Source organism: Scleropages formosus, chromosome 17 (genome assembly GCF_900964775.1).
Source record: "Scleropages formosus chromosome 17, fSclFor1.1, whole genome shotgun sequence".
In the NCBI taxonomy this organism is placed as follows: Eukaryota; Metazoa; Chordata; class Actinopteri; order Osteoglossiformes; family Osteoglossidae; genus Scleropages; species Scleropages formosus.
The window spans coordinates 12,646,925-12,652,756 of record NC_041822.1 but is presented as its reverse complement, the minus strand read 5'-3'; positions in this window follow the sequence as shown (position 1 = coordinate 12,652,756).

The window sequence follows — 5,832 nt, the reverse complement described above, 5'->3', positions numbered from 1 at the left end:
GTCTCTGCCGCTCACAGGGGCTTTGATTCTACAAGCACAGCCTCTTAATGCGCCAACAGAGGCTGTCACTTAAACCCAGGAGAAAACCAGAGCAAGCTGCACAGCAAAGGTGACTAAAAGGTGTACAGATAGGCACCTTGCCTCAACCACACTGAGCCGGAAGGCATGTCTCTTTATGCGTCTGCGTGTACTGCAGGAACAAACAGTAAGACAAGTAACTGTGCTTTAGGAGCTCATCCACCACTCCTCAAAAACCCTTCAGCCAAACCACAGCTCTCCCACGCTGAAGGGCAGCTGTTGGACTAATAAGAGCAGCTCTTCACTATGAAACATTTTTTCTGAGAAACTGCTATTTCACCCTCTGTCAATTATATCGGGTTGCACTGAGCTGTAGTGCACAAGAACCGAGTTAATTGGTACAATGCTTTGCTAACGATAAGAAAGCCGGCAGCACGCGATACTGTTTTGTTCAAAAGTAGGGGTCATGGGAGTCTTGCCACCATACCCACAGGGAAACTGAGAGCCAAGGCCAAGACAGTCACCACATACATTCAACCAGCTATAATCTGGATTTGTTCAAGTCTTAGAATAAACCCACACACAGCCAACTGCTTTATGTTAACTAGAAATTTATTCATACATGCTATAACTGTTTAATTTATTTCCTATTATATGCAGTTCTAAGCTTGCAGAATGGGGAAAAAAAAAAGTTACAAATCTACTCCATGGTAATTCCAAATATGAAGTACCAAAGCCCATTGTATGGGCCAAAATCACCATCACGTGCACTGATGCTAAACCCAGGCATGAAATTAAAATCACCCCAGAGCCAAACATCCTGTGCCCACACCTTCGTCTATGAAACAGCATTGAGAACACTGTTGTGCTCAAGGAGGAGCAGCTGGTGAAACGTTCGGTGATTGTTCAATTTGTCCTTCTGCATTAGTAAATTTATTACCAACATTAACCTTGCTTGACACACGTTTGCCTTGTATAATTAAAATATCCGACTCCCCCTCGCTTACATAGTGACAAATGACTCAACGCGGCTCATTAGACGCGTGACAATGTAAACAGATGGGCTTGCGACCGAGATGCTTGCCAGCGGGAGACATTTCCACACGCATCCTTCAGCGATTAAATGGGATTTATGCTTTCATTTTAATTGCCACACAAAGCAAAGGCTACACAGGGGCTGGTATCATAAAGCAGCAATCCTCATCAACTGCCTCTTAACCAAAAAAAACCAATGTTTTCTTTTTTTACTTAGACTGCAGTGACACTTTTATGCAATGATCAGTTTTACTGCATATGTTATGTAGTCAGATTCATGAATCTGAAAGGGCAGTGCAAGATGCTCATAATTACTACTATGACAATTCAAAAACCGTTTTTAATTCAATGACTGCCCATGTTAAAACACTGAGTCCAAGTATAAATTCTTTGGAAATATTTAAAGTACATCCTTGCAGGAAACAATACTTGTCACCTTTAAGTGGATGTACAGCAGTGCTGGAATTGGCTGCAAGGAGCTTAGCTGTCTCTAGATAAATGTTTCTTATCAGTCTCTAGGTTGAGTGGACCATCTTGGGCAATAATGTGAGCCAAACAAATAACCCTTAAACTACAGTTCAACTTGGCTGCACACGAAAACAGGTTTATGTAGTGGACACAGACTCTAGCGACAAAGAGTGATGTCTCACTCTGAGCTAATACTTGCTAATGCAGCTTTAATAGGAATCACAGCAGTCCAAACACAAACTAAAAAGCAGTATATTACCAAACTGTCACGGAATGCTTGACAGTTTTACACTAAGCAATTCAGCCTCTAGTTTCTCATGGGCTACAGTGTCTCACTGACATCACAGAAAATATTCTCTCTGATGGCACACCTCAGAGGCAGTATTCTTACATGATGGGCACTCCCTTGATGTGTTCCAGTTAGGACACACAACATATATGGCTTGAAGGAGTGCCACCTAAACATAAGACGGATGGTTCCACATCTCCCCAGCACAGATGGACCGAAACGGCTGCGGAGTTCACCAGGTCAAGAGAAAGCAGAGGGACATCGCTGCAAACTACTGAACCAGGAAGAGTAAAGAATATCCTTACGGACAAACAAAATACTTTTGCACCATTACAATAAAACACCAGTAAATATTTTGATATTAATAATATTAAACGGGCTGGATTACAGAACGTCAGTTTATAATCAGATTATATTATGCTGCCATTAAAACTTAATCCGATTTAAATACAGTACCTTAGTGTACACAACCGTTCACCTAAAGCGGTAGCTTGTGTACTTCGGCCATCAACAAACTGATTTAAGATTCCTCGTCTGAAAATTAACTTTGGAGTTATGAATAAATTTAGTTAGACAGACAGACTTCTGGTCCCAATTGTATTATTTGTCAGCTGAGGACCCAGTACACAGAATTTTGGGCAAGGCACAGAACAACATGTAAAATATCTTCCTAAAGCAGCAAGGGAAAACTGTAATTCATGTCCTAAAAAATCTGAGCTCCTCATATAATACTTCCTGCAGCTGTGAAGCTCTAGGCTATATAGTAGTCTGTTGTTGATGTGTTGTTCATAATCCCAGAGTAGTGATCTGAATTTACCTCTGAGCACATATGCTTTCTGTTCAACATTTCTGTTGCATTCTAACATACATATCTGATATTTTATATCTTATAACAATTTTTCTCTATTCTACTTCTACATAATAAAAACCTTTAATCCTGTTATCAACAGTTGATCATTGACCTTTCCGTGTTCAAGAGCAATTTTTACACAGCTTTTGTGCAAATGAAGTCATTGCCAGTACTGGCTTTGAAGGATGCAGTCAGCAATGAGGCCTTTGTAGAACAATGTCACCGTAAACCCAAAGCTCAACAAAGACCTGATGGTGCTAAATGTGCAACATGTAACATCATGGGGGCCATGATGATGTACGTGGACATACAGCGCAGTCTCCGTCGTTGACCCTGTCAGCTGAGGCTAAAACAAGCATACCTGAGCCAGCAGTGACGGTCAGGCCCGAGACGCTTGAAAGCAAATCATTTTTGGAGGTTCATCTGTCGTCATCTCAGCACTTTTCATTTTTTGTACTCTTTTCATCCTGCCTCTTCAGGTGAAACACCAAAAAGCAGCACGCCACCGAGTTCGCGCCAAAAGGTGCGTTTGAGCTCGCGAGAGCTACCGTTGTCAATGAGCACGTGCTCCCGAGTATCTCGCTCTTATTCTCGTCAAGAGATATTAGTAGTCATTGCTGCCTTACGTTACATTCATTTCTGAGGTAAAATATTGTCCAAAATAATTTATTCAAACATTTTATTATGTTCAGACACATAACATTTTCACATTAACCTGGTCTTCACCCCCCACAATCCTATTTCACTCGTCCCAAACAAACGCTGTTGGTACAACTGAAAGGTTAATGGACCTTTCTTTATTACAACCTCCGTACCGTACGTGGAAATTCAATGTTCATATTTTATATATTACTTAAATCTTTTCTCCTGAAATTTGATGAGTATACTATGTATATTCTTAATCTAAGACTTCGAAGAATCATGTGTCCGTGTTTCCTCCATATAAACACTAAAGAAACTATTACTGGAACTGTATGTTTCTATAAAATAACAGTTCAATTGCAGTGTATTTTGCAGTGTACATTTAATTTAATACTTGTAGATACACCTGTTTGAAGGGAACAGGCTCCGGACAGCCGCGACCCTACGGACAAGTGTTTAATGAAAGCGAGTGAATATTATGAGAACGGAGACTATCCTCCTGGGCTGGCGCACTTTCCACTGGACGAGGTGCTCTTCATTGCCGTAGGAACCACTGGGTTCTTCTTCCATGAGGTCATTTGCTTCAATGGATAACGCTCAATTGCTACTAAACAAACAAAAAACAATCTGCTGACATGTCACTTCTTGGCATCTGGATAAACTGATGCCAAAGGCAGTTCTGTCCCACAGAACTTCCATTTTATGTCAGGTTGATGGGGTACACTGCAGAGAACATGTTAATATGTTACTCACGTTAAACAAGAACAGTAATAATAATTATAATTAAAATTATAAAAGGCAATAGAAAACAGCTATGCTGTAACAATGTACACGGGTCTTAAACTGCTAGAATAAGTGCTTAACATCACAAGCCCTTAAATATGGAGCTATCAGAAAACATAACACAATGGGCTGGAAAGACATTCATATCTTTCACGAGGGAAAAAAACAAAAAAGATTTCAGTACAATATTGTGTCATTTCTAATTGCAGAATATTTTCTCCACCACTAGAGGGAGTAATATCAAAGAAGTGACGAGACACAGTTGCATGGGCAAATAACATGGAGACCCCAGGCCAGAACGGTGCTGTTACCATGAGCAACCAAGACCTCCAGTCCCCTGGGGCAGTTTGTGACAAAGGTACAGATACATAACGCATACCACCCTCTCTTACTGCCCTTGTGCCCATTTTTCTGAGACCAATGCACTGACCTCCCACCCTCAGTCTTGGCAAGAGCAGGAAGTTCCTCTGGCGCCCATACATGAACAGGGCACCATGCCCAGCTCCAGACTGTGTCATGGAAACAGGGCAAAGGGGGTCACCTCCAGCAAACTTTTGCATACTCTTTATCATGGTTTTTTTGTTGTGACATAAGTCACAAAACACATAATCTCTCAAATTAGTCACACTCACTAAACCAAGGCCTCTTAGCCTGGGCGACTCAGTCTGCCTAAATTTTTAAAAAAAGCGGTGACTAAAGGGTGATCCTCTGCATTAACTCGCTTCTCCAAAGCAACATGCAATAATTATCACAGTATAATAGTACTATCATGATGCTGAGAAGACATTTTTGTCCAAGGTGACATAATGCTAGATGTACTAAACTCCCTACAGTCATTCACCTAGTTATGCAGCAGAGCACAGAAGACACTCATTCAGTACAATTCACCTGAATCACATGTTTTTGGACTACAAGAGGAAACACACAAGAATATGGTAAACTCCACAGACAGCCAGATTAGAACTTACGCCCAGTCACAGAGTCTAGGCACTGTGAGACACCAGCACTACCTACTGTGCCACACATATTTTTTTTAACTCTAATTCAGGATCAAGACCAACCACAGTATGCCCTAATCCACAGAAGATGTTCAAGCAACAAAATCAGACTGGGTTGTCTTGTTCTCTTCACACCCAGCTGTTATGAATAAGTGTTGAATTAGTCCAGAAGGGTGTTGTGGTCAGGCAGCAGTGTTTCACTAGGGTCTACAGCATTACAACCAAACACGACAAGCTCCAGACATAATAACTGTGTCAAAACAAGGACTCCTAAGGAAGTCATTAAAAACAGCAGAATGTTTTTCAATCCTGTCCACACACTCTCACATATGTAGTTAGAAAAGTTTTTGTGAGAATGATAGTGAAACAGTCAGAGGGAAAAGTTCCATTGTACCCCTAAACAAAGCAATGTTTTCGAATCACTTTGGTAAATATGTCCCGCTCTTCATATGGGCACAGATATTCAGTAAATGCACGCAATATTCAACAAATACTAATTTGTTACTTGAATGTAAAGGGTTTATACTGTAAGAAACTGGGGATATGTGAATTTCTTCAATAAAGGTATTGTATGTGAGCGACCTCATTTAAGCATCACACACACACACTTTCTGAACCACTTGTCCCATACGGGGTTGCGGGGAACCGGAGCCTAACCCAGCAACTCAGGGCGTAAGGCTGGAGGGGGAGGGGACACACGCAGGACGGGACGCCAGTCCGTCGCAAGGCACCCCAAGCGGGACTCGAAC